Below are 23,284 nucleotides of genomic sequence, written 5' to 3'. Positions count from 1 at the left end.
GAAACTCCGACCTACGGAAAGGAACCCTGAGAACTACAGCTCTTTCAAGCTTGAGCTCTTAGCACTGGTGTGGGCCATCACCGAGCGATTCCGCCATTACCTAGCGGCAGCCAAGTTCACCGCTTATACGGACAATAACCCGCTAACACATCTGGATACAGCTAAGCTGGGTGCATTGGAGCAGCGGTGGGTGGCCAGGTTGGCTAACTATGACTTCACCATCAAGTACCAAGCCGGCCGTAAAAATGCTAATGCGGACGCACTCTCCCGGATGCCCCACCTGTTGGGAGAGGGGCCGGACGATAATGACCTCGAAGAAATCGAGTTGCCTGCGTTCCACCGGTCGCCAGCCGAGAAGTTGCATGTCCATCAACAACAAGTGAACTTAGATCCGCTGCCCAGCCAAGGATGGCAAGAAGCCCAGGACCAGGCACCTGCTGTCCGCTTGGTCAAGACCCTGGTGGAACAAGGCTCTGCCGGAATGAACCCTGCCGCACCCGCCGAGGCCCAACGACTGTGGAGGGAACGAGCCCATCTGTACCTGCACCAGGGGAAGCTGTATCGGGAATTGATCAACCCGAAGACGGGTGAGAAGGTTCGCCAGCTGGTGATTCCCCAGACTAACGTGCCCACTGTCCTGCAGGCATACCATGACGGTGCCGAGCACTTCGGGTGGAAGAAGCTGGAGATGCTGTTGATGGAGCGATTCTATTGGAGTGGGATGCGGGAGTCTGTGGAGGCCTGGTGCCGAGAATGTGGTCCCTGTGCACTGAGAAGAAAGGATGAGGCCAGCCAGAAGGCCCCTTTGCGCCCAATCATTACGCATCAGCCGCTGGAGCTGGTCGCCCTCGACCACGTGAAGCTCACTCCTAGCCGAAGTGGGTATACCTATACTCTGACCATTGTAGACCACTATTCAAGATTTATGGTGGTTGTCCCAGTCAAGGACCTGACCGGCCATACCGCCGCTAGAGCATTCCAGGCCTATTTCTGCCGACCGCACGGATACCCGGAGAGGGTGCTTACCGACTGGGGCCCGGCTTTTGAAGCGGAGGTGTTTCAAGATTTCTGCCAGTTGTACGGCTGCAAGAAAATTCGGACCACGCCTTACCATGCCCAGACCAATGGCATGTGTGAAAAGATGAACCATCTGGTCCTGGGTCTCCTCAAGACATTACCGCTAGAAGAGCGGAACCTGTGGCCCGAAAAGCTGCCTGACCTGGTCGACATGTACAATAACATCCCTTCCAGCTCTACCAAATGTACACCGGCGTACCTGATGGGAGCTCGGCCCGGACGGCTGCCAGTGGACCTAGAAATGGGTTTGGAAGCCCCAGAAACCCTCCCTTCGACTGCTGGATGGGACACCCGTGGGTGGCGTCACGGACCAAATCCCCCAAACCAAACTACCCCCTTTCACTCACGGGCGAGGACCGCTGCTCGAGTCCCCGGATCCGGCCCACCGCTCGAGCCACCGAGCAGCCATCGCAGCAGCGCCGGACCCGAGCGTTAGCGAGCGCAGTGGCGTCCCTCCCCGCCCGCGACACTTGCCGATGATTGGCCAGCGCGCTGCCTTTGAGTAGCGGCTGACAGTGGAAGTGCCTCCATCGTCGTGATGGTTAACCGATACACATTCTGTACCGGCGAACTACAAGAACCATGAGGAAGGCGATGGAACGGAAGGTAAGTTGAGTATAATATGTGTGTGCATGCGTGCTTGTGTGTTTGTGCGTGTGTGTGTTTTTTTGCGGACTGAAAGAGCGGGTCAGAGCGCGGTTAAAGTACGGAACCAGAAGTGTATGCGATGAGTATTTGCTCGTACAGCAAAGGTTGCTCGTAAACTGAGTTACAAATTTACAGCAAGCTTTGCTCGTATAGCGAAATGCTCACAAACCGGGTTACTCATAAACTGAGGTTTCACTGTATTGTGTTATTTTAAATTCTTAAGAATCCATGCATGATGTTTAATTATGATATTATATAATAACTAGTTATGAGTGTATCTGGACTGTAAAATTCTGGATCCTCGCAGTTTAAAAAGTATCCGGGTGCCAGACCTGGGCCCAGAGTTCTCAGGGAACTCCAGCTAGTGATCTGGATCCTGCAACTAAGGAAATTAAAAAAAAATGAAGGAAAAATAAAAATAAAGCTAGTGCGCTATACTTACCGAGTCTCCGGCACAGCTGTAACTGCTTTCGGGCCGCTCACTCTTCTTCTGGTCCCACTTATTAGCCTCATAGATATTCACTGTATCCCCTGCCCACCGGCAGTCCTGGCATCAATGATTGTCTGAAGTCCGATGCGTCCCCAGCCTGTGTGACAGCGTCTGACTGTTTGCAATCACAGACCCTGTCTGCGGGTCACTATCATAGTATAAAAATAAATAAACTAATTTGAGTAGGGCACCCACGTATTATGATAAACAGCATAGATAAATCATATAGCTACATGCTACAGCCCTCAGCCATGCACTTATATTGGCTGTTTATAAAAATAAGAGGAACTACATGCGGCTTAAAAAATTATTTTAATAAACAATCAAAAAAACCACGTGCGGTGCCCCCCAATTTTGATACCCAGCCATGATAAAGCCCAACAGCTGGGGCAGGTATTCTCAAGTTGGGGAGACCCATGGTTATTGGGGCCCCCCCAGCATAAAAATAGCAGCCTCCCAGGATTGTCGCATCCATTAGATATGACAATCCCAGAACTTTACCTGGTTCTTTCTGATTGCCATGTAGCAGTGGCAATCAGGGTAATGAGGAGTTAATAACAGCCCAAAGATGCCACTAAGCTCTAGATTAGTAATGGGGAGTTGTTACGGTTTGGGATTCCCCTGAGCCTCAAACCGATCCTGTCCCATCTTTGTCTCATGCGTTGGGGTCGGCCGACTCCACAGCGCCACCTGTCCGTCGCTCTAGGTGTCTGGCTGAGCTTGAGAAGCGTCAGGTATCTAGGGTCTTACACCATCCTGAGTCTAAGTGCCCATTTAGCCCTACCACGCATGCGCGGGTTCCCGCAGCCTCTACAGGCACTAAGTGCAGGATTCCCACTACCGCGCATGCACGTGACATCATCAATGACGTGGCGGCCACTGATTGGTAGTCGCGGGTGTCACGAGTGAAATGATGATCTCTGATTGGCAGTCTGTGGCGTCAGCGGTGACGTGGCGGCCGCCAATTGGTCATCATTACATCAGCGGTGACGTGGCGACCGTTGTATAGCCACAACCGGCGCCATTACCACAAGGGATTTGGCATGGGGCAGGGCTTAGGCCATAAAAGACCCTAGGCCATGCCCATTGGCTTATGAGCATCATTCCTTATTGTCTAAGGCTCAGTCAGCAGGCTGAGCAGTGAGCGGCCATTGTGCCACGCGTTTGTTAGGCCGCAGTGCCAGTGGGAGACTAGCTTGTGTGTGTGTATGCCTGGTGTTCTGTGCCCAGTAACGCTAGTGTCAGGGCTTAGGCGCAGAGGTCCCGCTGCACCTGTCTGTGTGGGTGACCGGCAGTAAGCTGTCGGTACCTAGGGGAATGGCAGACAGGTCGACGTAGTGCCAGCATTAGGCTGGTGCTGCTAGTGGGCTGCCTAGGTAGATACAGCATAGGGCTGGTGGTACACCAATGGCAACCGGGCACAGCGAGGGAGTTGCCTTGATGTAGAACTGGTTGTTCAGTCCTGTGCTGTAACAGGACTCATCTCGTGTGCGGTGGTGTGAAACTAACACCACCGATTCCTCATAGATATACATCTCTGTAGTTGTTGCGTCTGTCCACCTGTCTCCTAGTGGCTTTGTCACCTGTCCTGAGGATCTAAGGTGACGATTGGGTCACCATTAGTTTCGCCCAAATCGTCCACAACCGTAACAAGGGTCTAAGTATGTATGAAGCGCTTGCTTCATTTTTATTTGTTTTTTTTTATCCTTTATATATTTATCTTTTTTTAATTTCCCGAGTTGCTGGAGCCGGATCAGCACCCGGACCCGGGCCTGGATACGGCGCTCAAGTAAGTTTGAAACCACATGGATCCAGACTTTTAAGGCTGCTTTACACGCAGCGACATCGCTCGCGATGTCGCTGGTGAAAGAACTTGCCCCTGTCCCGCTGCCCGTGGAGCACAACATCGCTAGGACCCGTCACACGTATTTACCTGCCTAGCGATGTCGCTGTGGCCAGAGAACTGCCTCCTTTCTAAGGGGGCGGTTCGTGCGGCGTCACAGCGACGTCACATGGCGGCCGTCCAATAGAAGCGGAGGGGTGGAGAGCAGCCGCATGAAAGACACGCCCACCTCGTTGCCGAAGGACGCAGGTACGGTGTTGTTCGTCATTTCTGGGGTGTCACACGTAGCAATGTGTGCTGCATCAGGAACGACGAACAACCTTCGTCCTGCAACAGCAACGATATTTGGAATTAGAACGACGTGTCAACGATCAACGATTAGGTGAGTAATTTTGATCGTTAGCGGTTGTTCGTACGTTTCACACGCAACGACGTCGCTAACGAGGCCGGATGTGCGTCACGAATTCTGTGACCCCAACGACATCTTTTTTAGCGATGTCGTTGCGTGTAAAGCCCCCTTTACAGTCCTGGTCCGCCCATCACTATTCAACACAATAAAATCCTGGCATTATAGATTAGCATGTATTGCAGTTTACTTGAATTGATAAATAGCTTTGAATTGTAACACAGAAATGTCTTTCAAGTGTCTTCTTGTAGATTCAACATTGACAAATAATTTAATGTGTTAATAAACACGTGGATAATTAAATGTTTACAGATAGAATTATAATATATAATTTAATTAGAAAATAAATAAAAAGAAAGCCATCATGGTAATAATTCATGAAGATAGTAAGCAAAATTATTTGTGAAATATATTGACTGAAATGTTTACAATTCCCATTAGGTATTGTAATCTTAATCTTATCTGTTTATCTCAAACATGCATTATCTTTTCTATTAAAGCAATGGTGAATACAGCTCATTTTGCTATACTGAATAAAGTCAGCTTTAAATCTACAGCCTTTAATAAGTTTTGTTTCATATTGTCTCACTGTATTTCTATTATTATACTTTTCATTCTAAAACCTTACTAATTCCATAATGAAACATCAAAGTTTTAGCAATTACACATGTTTTGTTATACACCTTTTTATTTCCTTTGTCTCTATTGTAACAAGAACAAAAAAAAACAAGAAAGGCAAAGAAGAAACAAATAAGACAAAACGTTCCAAAATTGGGCCTGACAAATGACTGGATGGAGCTTCACTGTGCAAATGAACAATAACTCAAAACATACTGCAAAATATAGAGAAGAGTTTTTTACGGCTCTATCCTATTGCCCTGGTGCAGTGGTAATGGTTCATGGAGTTGATGCCAGCTGTGTAGCGTCAGCTGTCATCAAGCCCTGGTATTAGTAATGGATGGGCGACTGTCAGACACCCCTATTACTAACCCAATAGATATAAATGAAAAAACACACAAAAACCAGAGCAATCAGGAAGAGTTGGGTGCGGCACCAGCATTGATGCATCGAATGGATGTGCAACTTCTGAAGCAGCAGCGGGCTGCTATTTTTAGGCTGAGAAAGGCCAAATATCGATGGGTTTTGCCAGCTTGATAATACCATTCCCCAGTTGTCAGCTGTAACTTGGCTGGTTATGAAATATGGGGGGACCACAAGACATTTTTTTTTAAATGATTCTTTTAAATAATTTAAAAAACAGCATGGCATCCCCTCTATTTTTCATATTCAGCAAAGGAAAAAATTAATCCGCACTCCACCTAGGTTACGGTGCATGTGGACAAATGAAATAAAAAATTGAAAAGATGGTCCCGAAACTTACTGAATGTAATAAAGTGACCTTTATTGTTCACATCTGAACGTTTCAGCCCCACCTGGGCTTTCAACAAACTGTTTCTGTACATTTTTTTGCTAAGTGATGCAGATTTGGTGCTGAAATTTTTACACCATATTCCTGTACCTTTTCAGCTCTTGGCAAACAAATTGCATCACTACCGCATCATGCCGCATGCGGTAGTGATGCATTTTTGCCAGGAGGTGTAGATTGAGTGCAGGAATATGGTGTAAGAATTTTAGCACCATATCTGCATCTATTGGCAAAAAAAATTCACAGTTTTTTGCAAGGAGATGCAGGTCTGTGAACTCAGTGAGAGTTCATTGAGGTCCCCTGAGGTCAGGTTACCTGCAGTCACAGGTGGAGAACCATGGAAACCTCCAGCTGTGACTGCAAATAATCTGAATGACGTCACCGCTGATCCCTGGGGCTCAGTCTATGCTTGCAGCCACAGCATGCGGTCATGTTCTGTGCCCAATCCCATGCACTGTGACAGAAGGGTTTCACAGAGCCCAGATTGTCGTGGGACCTCATGTGGATTACGTCGGACCTTGGTCTTTTAGGGGTTAATAAAGTGGTGAAAGAGGGTATTTTTTTGTATTTTATTTCAAATAAAGGATTTTTTTGGTGTTGATGTTTAATTCTTTTTACCTACAGATTAGTAGTGGGGGGTCTCATAGACTCATTCCATTACAAATCCAGGGCTTAGTTGCAGCTGTGAGCTTTTATTGACCCCTTATTACCCAGGGCAATCGGAAAGAGATGGGTAAAGTGCTGGGCTAATAGATGTGACAATCCTGGGCAGCTGCAGGATGCTATTTTTAGGCTGAGGGTGCCAAATAACCATGGGCCTTCACAGCCTGAGAATACCAGCACCCAGTTGTGGGGCTTTATCTTGGCTGGGTATCAAAATTTGGGGGGATTGCACGCCGTTTTATTAAATTATTTATTTAATTTTTTTTTTTTTTTTAAAAAAAAGCCAAATATGGTTCCTGCTCTTATTATACACATCCAAGATAAGTGTACAGCTGGGGGCAGCGGCCTGTATCCATGGGCTCTATCTGTGCTGGTATCAATAGATGGGGGACTCTACATACAATTTTATATATTTATTTGTTTATTTATTTTATACCACGATATACACAATATAGATTTCAATCAATCCCAGACACTGTCTGGGGGGCGGGGACTGACTGCAGCCAATCAAAGATGCCAGTAGGCGAGGAAAGCGGTGAATATGGATGATGGATAATTAGCGGCCTTGAAAGTACAGCCGCTGGAGCAGTTACAGCCACGGGGAGACTCGGTAAGTATGTCATGCTTTAACCCTTCCGCTTCCTTTTTTTACAGTTATTTCCCTGGCCAATCACAGAGATTCCAATTCTTGACATGGCTGTGATGGGGCCAGCAGTAGGTTTCCTGTAAATAAACACTTACCGAACATTGCTGACTTTTGAGCAAAGTGTTCGGTAACGAACAAATCGGCCAAGGCTCGTTGCGAATCTGAAATTGGCAAATGCGAACTGAACTGGTTCTTCTCTAATGAAGATAACAGCTGAGAAAGTCCTGGTGGACCTATCTAGGTTTTGACAAGATCTTTCTACAGGTCATTCATCCATCAAGGTTAGCTGAAGGCTGTTATAAAAAGTAATAGACAGGGTGTAAGCATTGTGGCAGAATAGTTTGGAGATAAAGAGAATATAGTGGAAAGCAGTGGAGAGAGGACAGGCATTAATAGACCATGGTTTATAAGGGTATGAAATCAGTACAATGGTTCCTGTATGGTCTGCAGTCTGATGATGACTGGTAACAACAACTTCCAGCATGTTCGCACCATTCTTAAGGATGTAGTGGGAATATTAGGTTTATGCAATTAAAATGTATATGGGATGATCTAACATTCCAGTTGATTGCTGTACTACGCTTCATTCCTGTAGTCAAGATGTATTCTTATAATTATGAGGGTTCTGACGATAAATACATCACCAGAAACATCAATGCTAGAAGATTACATCACCAGAACCATCATCACAATGTGAATACTGAACAAAAACCACAATCTGTTTTGTTGCATGCTGTATTGGTTCCATGATGGACACAAAAACCATTGTAACCCTTGAATTATAATTGAACTATAATTGAGTCTGTTTGGTTTCCATTAGAGTATCATCAAATGCTGTGCACCTTAATTGAGACTTAATGAGCCCATTTTTGTTATGATGTATTAGTTTTCATGACTATCATTGTTTTTGACTTAATATATAAGATGTCATGGATGAATATCACTATTTATTTATGGTATTGTGTAAATGGTCTGCAAACAATAAGTGATTCCTATATTTCATTGGGAAATCATGTTCCCTGTTAAACCACACCTATGTAGTACATCACTTTTTTACTTTTGCTGGTATTTTTGGGTGAAAAAGATAACAGTTCTCTTAAATGTGGTCATCAACACCTAACCCATCTGGGAGTGGATAGGAATAAATATGTGATCCTGTTAACTTACTTTCTGACTAGTGTTGAGCGGACCCGAACTGTAAAAGTCCGGATCCACGCTGTTTCAGCGTCCGATCCGGGTCCGACCTGGACCCGGGAATCCGGCTGAACGATCCGGGTTCGGGAATTTTTTTCTCTCTCTCTCTCTCTCTCTCTCGTCACGGATCCGCTCCCCATTGACTTACATTGGGCCGGATTCCGGATCGGATCCGGACTTCTCTGTCAACCTGCGTTGGATCCGCCGGACCCGGATTATTAGCAATCGCTCAACTCTATTTCTGACCCATTCCTTTATTGGGAGGGGTGGGGAAGTGCAATTGGCCTCAACTGAGTAGGCCACCTTGAGCTGGCCCTGCACTTAAGAGTAATTTTTAATGAACTGACAGTAATAATTTGCAAAGACAGGGAATTATATTGAGGCAGTAATGTAGCTCCCAGTGGGGGCAGAAGTGACAGTTGTCCCGGTGTAAGAGGAAAGATTAGCCCTTCTCCAGACTATACCTGTGGTTAAAGTAACCTAGGCCAGATTATTCACCAGGCACATTATGGCTTAGGCAAAACTATACCCCGGGGTATAAATTGGCCAAGGCCAAATAAAATTCCTCAAGGCCAGAATATACCCCACAGGGTGTAAAGTACCCTAGGCTAGACTATACACTTTCAGGCCAGAATACTGGTGTGTTTTTGCTGCTATAGAACAGATTGTTCTCTAGTGCCACAGTATATCAGGATGCACATACACACACCATATATATATTTATATATATATATATATATACATATATATATACAGTTAGGTCCAGAAATATTTGGACAGTGACACAATTTTCGCGAGTTGGGCTCCGCATGCCACCACATTGGATTTGAAATGAAACCTCTACAACAGAATTCAAGTGCAGATTATAACGTTTAATTTGAAGGTTTGAACAAAAATATCTGATAGAAATTGTAGGAATTGTACACATTTCTTTACAAACACTCCACATTTTAGGAGGTCAAAAGTAATTGGACAAATAAACCAAACCCAAACAAAATATTTTTATTTTCAATATTTTGTTGCGAATCCTTTGGAGGCAATCACTGCCTTAAGTCTGGAACCCATGGACATCACCAAACGCTGGGTTTCCTCCTTCTTAATGCTTTGCCAGGCCTTTACAGCCGCAGCCTTCAGGTCTTGCTTGTTTGTGGGTCTTTCCGTCTTAAGTCTGGATTTGAGCAAGTGAAATGCATGCTCAATTGGGTTAAGATCTGGTGATTGACTTGGCCATTGCAGAATGTTCCATTTTTTGCACTCATGAACTCCTGGGTAGCTTTGGCTGTATGCTTGGGGTCATTGTCCATCTGTACTATGAAGCGCCGTCCGATCAACTTTGCGGCATTTGGCTGAATCTGGGCTGAAAGTATATCCCTGTACACTTCAGAATTCCTCCGGCTACTCTTGTCTGCTGTTATGTCATCAATAAACACAAGTGACCCAGTGCCATTGAAAGCCATGCATGCACATGCCATCACGTTGCCTCCACCATGTTTTACAGAGGATGTGGTGTGCCTTGGATCATGTGCCGTTCCCTTTCTTCTCCAAACTTTTTTCTTCCCATCATTCTGGTACAGGTTGATCTATGTCTCATCTGTCCATAGAATACTTTTGCAGAACTGAGCTGGCTTCATGAGGTGTTTTTCAGCAAATTTAACTCTGGCCTGTCTATTTTTGGAATTGATGAATGGTTTGCATCTAGATGTGAACCCTTTGTATTTACTTTCATGGAGTCTTCTCTTTACTGTTGACTTAGAGACAGATACACCTACTTCACTGAGAGTGTTCTGGACTTCAGTTGATGTTGTGAACGGGTTCTTCTTCACCAAAGAAAGTATGCGGCGATCATCCACCACTGTTGTCATCCATGGACGCCCAGGCCTTTTTGAGTTCCCAAGCTCACCAGTCAATTCCTTTTTTCTCAGAATGTACCCGACTGTTGATTTTGCTACTACAAGCATGTCTGCTATCTCTCTGATGGATTTTTTCTTTTTTTTCAGCCTCAGGATGTTCTGCTTCACCTCAATTGAGAGTTCCTTAGACCGCATGTTGTCTGGTCACAGCAACAGCTTCCAAATGCAAAACCACACACCTGTAATCAACCCCAGACCTTTTAACTACTTCATTGATTACAGGTTAACGAGGGAGACGCCTTCAGAGTTAATTGCAGCCCTTAGAGTCCCTTGTCCAATTACTTTTGGTCCCTTGAAAAAGAGGAGGCTATGCATTACAGAGCTATGATTCCTAAACCCTTTCTCCAATTTGGATGTGAAAACTCTCATATTGCAGCTGGGAGTGTGCACTTTCAGCCCATATTATATATATAATTGTATTTCTGAACATGTTTTTGTAAACAGCTAAAATAACAAAACTTGTGTCACTGTCCAAATATTTCTGGACCTAACTGTATATATATGTGACGCCCTGGCCTATCAGGTCGTCACAGGTTATTGTGCAATCTGTCCTTTGGCACAGTATCTGCATCCTCCTTGGTTACGGGTCTCTGACCTTTGGTATTGCTAAGAACAAGCTAATCAAATTCCTAGAAACACTCTGCACCACACCCACCAGACACACCAATGGGTAGCCTGAAGGGAATAGGGCCGCCCACTTGGGGGGTTGGTTTAGGAGAGTCAGGAGTGTCAGGAGCAGTCAGTTGTGTGGTGACTCTCGTGAGGAGAAGTCACAAGTCAGTTGAAGGAGGTCAGGAGCTGGGCTCCTTGCAAAGACTAGGTGGCAGACGTTGGTCTGAGCCTGGTAAGAGCTGGAACCCCGGTCGCAGGGGATCGTGTCAAGGGGCATGGAACTGCCGAGGAGGGAAGCCAGCGGCCTTGAGCCATCTCCGGGCAAGGGCCAGGGCACGACAGGGTACGTGGACCCTAGGCCGGGAAGTAGTTTCAAGCGTCCTGGTAATTCACCCGACAAGGATGAAGTCTTTAGGAATCGTTCTCCACCTGCTCAAAAAGCGGGGTACTAGCGCAACGAGGGGGATAGGACTTTCCAAATATACAGTCCAGAAAATCCCAAGCGAGAAGCCTGAGAGAAAGCTCACTCCATTAGACATTCGGGTGAGCAGGACCCTACTAGTTCTACTACAGGGGCCAACCAGTAAAGAAGGTGCCAAGGGAAAGGTCACAGTCTAACAAGCAACACCATCGGGCACGGGATCCAGGCGTGCTCCCTCCCTGCTGCAGCGGTGCTCAGAATTTTGGTTTACAAGTTGCCGGTGTCAGCGTTATTGGACTGAGTGAGTACGCAGTGACCCCTTCTTCCCCAACGGTATCCCCTCACTACCATCACCGAGCCCCGGGGCATTAGCCCTACGCACGGAGGGGTTCAACACCTGGCTGCCATCCCATCGCCACCGGGTGCTCCCAACAGCAGCGGTGGTACTCCACCTTACCACACACCGTGGGTGGTGTCACAAACTCGAAATACAAAACCCCCTGTAAATACCCCCCTTTTTATTTCGAGTGGCCGCACGACCCCTCCCGGGTCCGGAGACCCCTCGAGCCACCGCGGATCCGGATCCGAGCAGTCATGGCTGCTGATGCTGGGGCGGTACATTATATATATACATATATTTATATATATATATATATGTATATATATATATATATATATAGATATATATTAGGTGCTACTGTATCAATATAAACATATATGACATACATAAATATGCTATGACATACAGCTGATTTCATGCTTATGAGTACCATTGAGTGATATGCTCAAGAATTAATTAATTTTTCAACATTATATTTAGGGTTCAGCTTTGTCTGGAAAGTGAGAAAGTGAAGTGACTTAAATATTAAAACTCTAAACACAGACTTTTATTACTTAAACCAGAAAAACTTGACTTCATAATATAATAAAAGTCATAATGTTCTGAAACTTTAACTTATACAGATACAAATAAGAAGGACATAGCTGAACTGGAGAGGGTGCAGAGAAGAGCGACCAAGATTATTAGAGGAATGGGTGGGCTGCAATACCAAGACAGGTTATTAAACTTGGGGTTATTTAGTCTGGAAAAACAAAGGCTTAGGGGGGATCTAATCACAATGTATAAATATATGAGGGGACAGTACAGAGACCTTTCCAAAGATCTTTTTACACCTAGGCCTGCGACTGGAACACGGGGGCATCCGCTACGTCTTGAGGAAAGAAGGTTTAATCATAATCACAGACGAGGATTCTTTACTGTACGAGCAGTGAGACTATGGAACTCTCTGCCGCATGATGTTGTAATGAGTTATTTACTACTAACATTTAAGCAGAGCCTGGATGCCTTTCTTGAAAAATTTAATATTACCAGTTATGTATATTAGATTTTATGACAGAGTGTTGATCCAGGGAACTAGTCTGATTGCCGGATGTGGAGTCAGGAAGGAAATTTTTTCCCCATTGGAACTTGTTTGTCACATTGGGGTTTTTTTTTTTTTTTGCCTTCCTCTGGATCAACATGTCAGGCTACGGGTTGAACTAGATGGACTTAAGGCTACTTTACACACTGTGATATCGGTCCCGATATCGCTAGTGTGGGTACCCGCCCCCATCTGTTGCGCGACACGGGCAAATCGCTGCCCGTGTCGCACAACAGCCGTCACACATACTTACTTGTCCGGCGACGTCGCTGTGACGGGCGAACTTCCTCCTTTCTAAGGGGGCGGTCCGTGCGGCGTCACAGCGACGTCACTGAAGCGTCACTGAACCGCCGCCCAATAGCAGCGGAGGGGCGGAGATGAGCGGGACGTAACATCCCGCCCACCTCCTTCCTTCCGCATAGCGGCCGGGAGGCAGGTAAGGGGAACTTCCTCGTTCCTGCGGCGTCACACGCAGCGATGTGTGCTGCCGCAGGAACGAGGAACAACTTCGTTAGTGCTGCAGTAACGATTTTTAAGAATGGACCCCCATGTCGCCGATTAGCGATTTTGCACGTTTTTGCAATGATGCAAAATCGCTTATCGGAGTCACACGCAACGGCATCGCTAATGCGGCCGGATGTGCGTCACAAATTCCGTGACCCCAACGACTCCGCATTAGCGATGTCGCAGCGTGTAAAGCCCGCTTTAGAGTCTCCCTTCAACCTTAAAAACTATGATACTATGATACTATGATACCTTTACATGGGGCGATTATTGACTTCAGAGAGCGTTTTTGGATGATAATCAAACACATGGCTGGTGACAGGACACTACATTATAAATGTTCAATGGTAAACATTGATTGCATTAAAATAATCATGCTTATTTTAAAGATAAAGTGCATGTTCTGTTCTTGACTGCGGAATGAAGCTTGCAGGATATGAGAACCAATCCATGGAGTCACCGACGTTTGTGTGGATGATGATGTTGCAACTCAACAGATTTGCTGTGACCATGATCTCTGCATCAGTTGCCCAGACTCCATCTTGAGAGATGCCAGAGGTATTCACATATTCATTCATGTTTAGATTAAAGTTTTTTGGGCAAGTAAGTTTTCATGTGGTGGATGACTTTATCTCTGAGAAGGGAGTGGTTGTCCTCTGTTCCTGTCAGGATATACAGTTAGGTCCAGAAATATTTGGACGGTGACACAAGTTTTGTTATTTTAGCTGTTTACAAAAACATGTTCAGAAATACAATTATATATATAATATGGGCTGAAAGTGCACACTCCCAGCTGCAATATGAGAGTTTTCACATCCAAATCGGAGAAAGGGTTTAGGAATCATAGCTCTGTAATGCATAGCCTCCTCTTTTTCAAGGGACCAAAAGTAATTGGACAAGGGACTCTAAGGGCTGCAATTAACTCTGAAGGTGTCTCCCTCGTTAACCTGTAATCAATGAAGTAGTTAAAAGGTCTGGGGTTGATTACAGGTGTGTGGTCTTGCATTTGGAAGCTGTTGCTGTGACCAGACAACATGCGGTCTAAGGAACTCTCAATTGAGGTGAAGCAGAACATCCTGAGGCTGAAAAAAAAGAAAAAATCCATCAGAGAGATAGCAGACATGCTTGGAGTAGCAAAATCAACAGTCGGGTACATTCTGAGAAAAAAGGAATTGACTGGTGAGCTTGGGAACTCAAAAAGGCCTGGGCGTCCACGGATGACAACAGTGGTGGATGATCGCCGCATACTTTCTTTGGTGAAGAAGAACCCGTTCACAACATCAACTGAAGTCCAGAACACTCTCAGTGAAGTAGGTGTATCTGTCTCTAAGTCAACAGTAAAGAGAAGACTCCATGAAAGTAAATACAAAGGGTTCACATCTAGATGCAAACCATTCATCAATTCCAAAAATAGACAGGCCAGAGTTAAATTTGCTGAAAAACACCTCATGAAGCCAGCTCAGTTCTGGAAAAGTATTCTATGGACAGATGAGACAAAGATCAACCTGTACCAGAATGATGGGAAGAAAAAAGTTTGGAGAAGAAAGGGAACGGCACATGATCCAAGGCACACCACATCCTCTGTAAAACATGGTGGAGGCAACGTGATGGCATGGGCATGCATGGCTTTCAATGGCACTGGGTCACTTGTGTTTATTGCTGACATAACAGCAGACAAGAGTAGCCGGATGAATTCTGAAGTGTACCGGGATATACTTTCAGCCCAGATTCAGCCAAATGCCGCAAAGTTGATCGGACGGCGCTTCATAGTACAGATGGACAATGACCCCAAGCATACAGCCAAAGCTACCCAGGAGTTCATGAGTGCAAAAAAGTGGAACATTCTGCAATGGCCAAGTCAATCACCAGATCTTAACCCAATTGAGCATGCATTTCACTTGCTCAAATCCAGACTTAAGACGGAAAGACCCACAAACAAGCAAGACCTGAAGGCTGCGGCTGTAAAGGCCTGGCAAAGCATTAAGAAGGAGGAAACCCAGCGTTTGGTGATGTCCATGGGTTCCAGACTTAAGGCAGTGATTGCCTCCAAAGGATTCGCAACAAAATATTGAAAATAAAAATATTTTGTTTGGGTTTGGTTTATTTGTCCAATTACTTTTGACCTCCTAAAATTTGGAGTGTTTGTAAAGAAATGTGTACAATTCCTACAATTTCTATCAGATATTTTTGTTCAAACCTTCAAATTAAACGTTACAATCTGCACTTGAATTCTGTTGTAGAGGTTTCATTTCAAATCCAATGTGGTGGCATGCAGAGCCCAACTCGCGAAAATTGTGTCACTGTCCAAATATTTCTGGACCTAACTGTACATAATATTTCAGACAAAAAAGTTAACTCTATCACTCACACAGGGATGAACAAACAGGATAAGTGTGAACCCTGAAAGTCACAGGTCCCTATTCAGAGTAGGAGAAGGCCTACATCTGACTCTAATATGTCCCTGCCTGACCACTTGGTTTGGCATCCTAAGATTACGCAATGGCGCCACTACTCAAATTTGGCTTACCCTTAATGTCCTAATGGTACCCTCAACTAATAAAGTGTAACACAATATAAAAATAACCATAAAGGAAGTGCACACTAAAAGAGGGTGAGACATAGCGAAAAATTTGTTCTTAAGAAACCCAAATGACAATGGAATATGTGGAAATTCCCCCCCCCTCTCCCAAATCCAAAATGTAACAGAATGGGAACAATGCGGGGAAGGAAAACAAAAAAGACAAAGCAATAAAAATAAATCAGCAAGATACACTTACTGTAACTGAAGAGCTGAGATTCTAAACAACTATTCAGTTAGAAATATAGCCAGCAGAGAAAACTGGTGAAAGGTGAGTATAACTAGCCCTACCCAGGATATGATAGAGTGATAAAATAAAAAAGTGAGAATACTTGACTAACCGCAAATCTAAGAACAAGCAGTAATAAAAGAACCATCAGCAGTGGAACAAAAACCTACCAGGCTGGCTCAGCAAGGAAATTAACCACGCAGCAAAAGGTCTTTGGATCAAGTCCCTAGATGAGCCATGACAGTGTATAAGGGAGCTGTAGTAACATCATACTGTGTATAGTGAGCTGTGGGGACATTATACTGTGTATAGGATTTTGTGAAGACATCTTGCTGTGTAGAAGTGACATTTGGGGACTGGCTATAATAGAGCTGTTAAGACATCATACTTTATATAGGGGAGCTGTGGGTACATCATATTTTGCATAGGGGAGGTGTGTGGACATCATACTGTATATGGTGGAGCTGTGGGGACATCATATTTAGTATAGGGGAGCTATGGGCACATCATACTGTGCAGTGAGGAGCTGTTGGGTATCATAATGTGAATAACAATCTGTGGGGGAATTATACAGTGTATAGGGGAGCTGTGGGTACATTTATACTGTGTATAGAGATCTGTGGGGACATCCTACTGTATAGACTAGAGCTGTTGAGACATCATACTGTGTATAGGGGAGCTGTGAGGACATCATACTGTGCACAGGGGTGCTGTGGGGGCATCCTAGTGTAGAGAGAGGAGCTATGTGGACATGATACTGTGAAAAGGGGAGATGTGGGGACATCTTATTGTGTATAGGGCAGCTGTGCAAAATTATACATTGTATCAGGGAGATGGGGGACAATTATACTTTTTATAGGGGGGGCTGCAGTGGTTAACTAGGAGACGTTATTAAATGTTAACTGGCCATTTATTGTTTTAAGGACATTCAGAATATTGTGACTGTCAAAATAGCACACAGAGGACATTATTTCTTTCTATGGGCAAAATGTGGACACTATTTTCTAGAGGACATCATACTGAATAGAGGGTATCTGTGTGGAAATTGTACCTTGTATAGGGGAGCTTTAGGGAAGTCATACTATGTATAGGGGAGTTGTTGAGGCATCATACTGTGTGAAGGAATCTGTGGAAGCATTATACTGTGTACAGAAGAACTATGAGGGCATCATGCTGTGTATATGCTGTGTATATTGGAGATGTAGGGACATCATATTCTGTATAATAGAAATGTGGGCACATTATATTGTGTCTGGAGGAGCTGTGCAGGAGTTGACACAGGAAATTAATAAATGTTAAGTGGGCACTTATTCTTATAGGGGCATTCAGTGTATTGTGACTGTCAAAGTGGCACACAAATACTGTAGCATAAATACTTTCGAGGAGGCAAAATGTTTTCTAGGGCACATGCACAGATCATTAATATAATCTAGGAGGAGGTTTTGCCATGTAGAGGACACAAAGGTCATATTTTACTATGTAAGGGGCACAGTGGAGGGCAACACAATGTGGGGCAGCAGTGTTTTTGTACCACACACCAGGTATGGTAATGGAGACACATATAGAAACAGAGGCTAAGTGTTGGGGTCTCCATAGGATGAGGAGTTTCTGCAGGCTGGGAATAGATAGGAATGGTGCTGGAAATGAGAAAACTCAAATGTGTTAAATATGTCTTTATTGTAAACTCTGCAGATGAGTTATGTTTGGAGAAATTGTCATGGTGGGCTGAGCAAGATGAAAAATACAGGAAAAGTGAACAATGTCATCAGAAAGAACATCAGCTGTAAATCACTATAAATGTATTGTACCACTCATATGTTCCACAGGGCTGGTATCTATTACTATACTGTCACCTTATGGTAGTAATATCAGTGATGACTAGAGATGAGCGAGTACCGTAATATTCGTAATCGCTATACTCGTAACGAGTACTTTGTAATACTTGCATAATCGTATTACGAATAGTGAGTTGCAAGTCAATGGAAATTTTCTGCTGGACCCAACAAAGAGGTCTGGGTGCCTGAGGAAAAGGTTGAAATGGCTGGGAAAGTGATGAAACTGAATGGGGAGAGCCTGGAGAATACACCTGCATGCATTTCTGACTTACATATGGTTTCTGTCTATCAGTGGTCCTGCAGTAAATGTCACACTGCCCTGGCCAGCCATGCAATGACTCACACAACAGTGTGCAGGCAACTGCAGGATGATGAGCGCCGACATCAGGAGGTTAGCTCAGATCATTACTTGCTGTGATGATCTCAGCTGAACTCGTGATGTCAGCGCTCGTCACTGACTTCCATGACACCGCGTTCTCACATCAAGTCTCGCGGGCAACCAGAGACTGTGACTGGCGGTGATGTCATGGGCTCAAAGGACTGTTCACGAGAGAACGAGGTGGGCATGGAACTCAGTGATGAGCACTGACGTAGTGACGCCCCAGGAGCGCTGATACTGTTCGGGGATGCCACAGTGCAAGGAATCTTCTGGCCACAGGTAGGTCAGATTAACTTCAATGGGGATCGTGACACCACTCTCGGTATTTACGGTCAGGGCTGACCGCCACTGCAGTTTAGGGAATGCCTGGGGCCGATGTTAGATGCAGTCAGTTATTGTGGCCTCCTGAGAGTGAGGCTAACCCCAGGGCCCAGTGTAAGTGTGTAGTACCACAGGTCGCAGAAGGACTCACACACAAGAAGCAATGTCTTTCAGGGTTTTTACTCACTTTCAGATAGTAGCTGTGAGTCAACCCGGGCGATGCTATGATGAACCAGGAGGAACCAGGTATCCCTTCGGCTAATGCAGGGCTGACTGCTGACTCGCCTTCCTAGCCCTTCTTGTTTTGAGGTGACTCCCGACTTGGAGTCTTGCGGGGATCACCCAGGGAAGTCACAACTGCCATTCTCCCCTTTCTGGCCTGTTTGCGGGCAGCGTGGACCAAGTAATTCTGGCTGCTTGCCTTCTATCACTTATGGGCCCCCTCGTTGCTGCTGTAGCTACGGACTCTGCGTAGGTTGGTGAGGCACATACAGTACCCTCACCAGCAGGTTTAGTAGGCCGATTAAATGAGTTCCTGCTCTGGGACCCTGTCTCCCCGTGCGGGCTTGGTCTACTGGCAGTCCCCTTACTCAGCCACCTCTTGCTATTGCCCTAGGTGGTTTTCAGGCGGCACTGCTAGGTAGCGTCTCTCCCCCGCCAGCAGCCACTGCAGGTGCAGGATCTGACAGGGTCCTGCTCCTCCGCTCCACCCTCCAGACACGGCTCCTCAATCCTTCTCCTTTGGCTGCCACTGCACAACTCCCTGTCTCCAGTCCCACCACCCACCACTAGCTGGGGTACGAAGGCTACGCCGCCTCCCTGGATCTGCCTAGGGGTCTAAGCTGTGTGTGTGTGTTCCTGGTTACTAAGTGTCTGTGTGTCCACAGCCTAGTCAGCCTCTGGGATTACCTGTTTTGTACTGACCCAGCATGGGTGCAGTACTCAGTGGTGCCTGACCAGGTCAGAGGTGCCACATTCCCCCTTAGTTACCAACAGCACGTCCTCGGGCTGTAAAGACAATACAATTTAAAGTGCAAAACATTTAAAACATTAAAACAGTATAAAAACATTGTAAAACCACACCAGGTACCACTTTTCACCACCCTCCACCCACAAGTCCATTACCCACCCAAAACCCTCTCAGGAAGCAGGTCACCGGTCCTTTTAGCAACCAGGTCTGGGCCATCTGTTTCCCCAGACCTTTCCTTCAATCTTCCTCTCCTGGGGCTGGTGGTTAGGGAAAGCCCCTCTCCCGTCGAGCCGCGTCTTTGGCCACCTCTGGCAGGAATGTAGAGGCAGCTTTCTCAGTCAGGGTCAGTTCAAGCAGAGTACCCGCTTCTTTGTGGTGGAGAGTCAGGCCCCATAAACAGGCGTGCTCCCTTGTCGTAGGCGAGCCATGCCCCATAAATAGACATGCTCTTAGCTTTAGAAAAACAAGCACCATCACAGGTGTGCTTCCTGGTGGTGCAGAGCCAGGCCCCATAAACAGGCGTGCTCTGGTATGTACCAAAAAGGTAAACTTTCATACACTGCGAGAGTTTGTGGCTATAGCCAGTTCATAGCCTTATGGTCCGTAGTAGAAAACCGCACAAAACCAGGTGCAAAGAATTTTGTCAAATAGTTCTCACATCAGTTCATGTGGGCGCATTCTCTTGAACTTGTTTAACGTTGCTTTATCTCCAAACTGGTAACTCGAACTTTGCTGCACTCTTTGGACTCATGGACTCTCTCCCTGCACAACCAGGGCTCTTGCCTGTAGGGCTTTGACACCTGGAGGTTTCTGTGTCTTCCTCTGTAGTGTTGGTGGTATCTTCATCTTTAGCTGTATCTGTATCTTATCTTGTATGTATCTTAATCTTGTTCTTTTTCTTTGTCTTTATCTCGCTCTTTGTCGTGTCCTTCTTCTTTGTATTTACCTGTGTCTTGTTCTTTGGTGGAAACTGCTGGGCTGTAACTGGAGCTCCTTGGGCATGGGACTACGTCCAATGCATACTAGCCTCATTCACTTTGGTGTCTGGTAAACTCGGAGGGGAGAGGGACTGACCACCCACGCACGACAGCTGTTTCGCAACCGGTGCTTTATCAAGAAGGACTTGTTAAAGCGTCGGTTGTCGGTGTGAAACATCTGTCGTCCGTGGGTGGTCGGTCCCTCTCCCCTCCGTCCTTTTATGCCTGCTCCATGTATATAATAAACACAAGATTTCTGCCTTCAATTGATGAGTTCCCTCCGTTCTATTTTTTTGATGTACCGCTTTCCAGTTTTCCTGTGAGGTGCACCCCTTGTGGCAGTTCCACACTAGCGAACATTGTTCCCATCTATTGAGACAGGTGATACTTTGCACTAAGTGCTGGCTGGAAGCTGTGCCCGTTTTTTCCTTCTGCACCTATTGATTCTGCTCTTAATTGACTGGGATAGAGGGTATGGTATGGATTGTCGTGGGACCCCCTTATTGGATTACGCTGGACCCAGATTTGTTTTTTCTTTTCAATAAACTGGTAAAAGAGGGAATGTTTTGGGAAGTGTTTTTTCAAATAAAAATTTTTTGTTGTCTTTTTTTTTTATTACTGACTGGATTAGTGATGTCAGTTATCTGATAGATGCCGTGACATCACTAATGCGAGGGCTTGATGCCAAGTGACATTACACAGCTGGTATCAATCCCATATATTACCCTGTTTACCACTGCACCATGGCAGTGGGACTAGCTGGTGTGAAGCGTCAGGATTGGCGCATCTAATGGCTGCGCCACTTCTGGGGCAGTTGCGCCCTGCTATTCTTAGGCAATAACCATGGAGCTCCCTAATCTGAGAATACCAGACCACAGCTGTCCGCTTTACCTTCCATGGAGATCTAATTTGAGGTACCCCACGATTTTGTTTTAAATTATTTATTTAATTTCATGTAAAATAACAGTTTGGGTGCCCTATGTTTTGGATTACTAGAAAAGGTGAAGCTGCCAGCTGTGGCCTGCAGGCTGCAGCCGTCTGCTTTAGCCTAGCTGGCTACAAAAACAGGAGGCACCCCATGTCTGTTTTTTTTAATTATTTAATTTTTGCTAAATACAAGACTAAGCACCATTTAGTGCCACATGAAAGGCACTAAAGGGTGCAAGATTACAAAATGCAGGGTGTGAGACATTATATACTGTATGTCTGGCTATCTATCTATCTATCTATCTATTCTATCTATCTATCCATCCAGCTATCTATCTTTCTAACTTTTGACTAACCCTCTTACCATTTTTTTTTGCGGTCTGCAAAAATAAAAAAGGAAGGCACAGATAAAACGAACTGTATACATAGTGGAAAGGATGTGGTTGTCACATCGATGTGCATTGTTTAAAAATATTAGCCCTATGACCTGAGTCATGGTTGATACAGGGAGTCTGTAGCGCCCCTGAACCCATCAGGAGCTACAAGGTACTGCATCCTGTCAAACATGCAGGGCCTACCTCCTGGAACCTGGAAGACCAGTGTCGGTAACAGCAAAACATACTATAATCCCAGTTTTTCCCCATCCCCAAGGACTGGTGACAGACTAGAGTTAGACCCAATGGATGGCCACCCAGGGGTGGAGCTAATCCAGTCCACTAGACTACAACCAGGTGGGAGGGGGCGGACAGTCGGTAGAGTGAGTTAGAGTCTGTAAGTGGATGTGAGAGGAGACTCCCTCTGAGTTGAACCTCTATCTACACCTCTGTTCAGAGGCTTTTGAGATCAATAGGTTGCGGCAGTCCAAAATAGCAGATACTTTTTCCGGATTTATATTTACACCTCAGAAAAAGAAGCTGTATCTGAAGAAGGCAGTACACGAGACTATGGCCGCTTTCACACGTTTTTCACTGGTGTTAAAGATGCATTTGACCCTTGGTGTGCCATGATTTTGGTACATATGTGTTCTCCGTCTGCTATGCATGCTAGCACACGGAGATCTAGCACTCCTATACTCACTTATCTCCGCTTCTGCTGTCCATGAGGCTGATGTCTCTGGCTCTGCTGTTTCTGGCCGCCACTGTCTCCCCTCTGCTGCTTCTTCCGGGTCGGAAGTGAATATTCATGAGCATAATTAGCCAGCTTGGAAGCAGGAGACAGCAACAGCCAGAGACAGCAACGCTGGAGACAGGTGAGTGTAAAAATCATTTTATTTCAACAATACGTTTCCTCTGGTACATGTCCCATGGATCACACCACTGTGTGGTCCATGTGATATCAGTGATGCCAGAGAAAAATGGATTTGTGTCCGTGTGTAACAAATGGACACAGGACTGCGCTGCACGGAAACACAGTCAGTGAGAAATCACTGATGTATGCGCAGACCCATTGATTTTAATAGGTCTGCATATGTATTCTGCATATAATTCAAGTAAGTTTAAAAACAGTTACATACGGAATCACTGATGTGTGAAGGGGACCTAACAAAAGACGTTACTCCAACTTAAAGATGGTTTTGACAACTTCTTTTTAAAACAGAGTAGACATGAAGATGGTGAGAGTTTAGGTTTAAGTCTCTTGAGACAGTTAGGATGTCATCCAGATAGACTAAAGGGGGCTTTACAACGACATTGCTAGCGATGATGCTCGTTAAAGCACCCGCCCCCGTCGTTTGTGCATCACGGGCAAATCGCTGCCCGTGGCGCACAATATCACTAACACCCGTCACACATACTTTCCTTTCTAGCGA

Source organism: Anomaloglossus baeobatrachus, chromosome 1 (genome assembly GCF_048569485.1).
Source record: "Anomaloglossus baeobatrachus isolate aAnoBae1 chromosome 1, aAnoBae1.hap1, whole genome shotgun sequence".
Lineage (NCBI taxonomy): Eukaryota > Metazoa > Chordata > Amphibia > Anura > Aromobatidae > Anomaloglossus > Anomaloglossus baeobatrachus.
Note: the sequence above shows the minus strand (reverse complement) of the source record.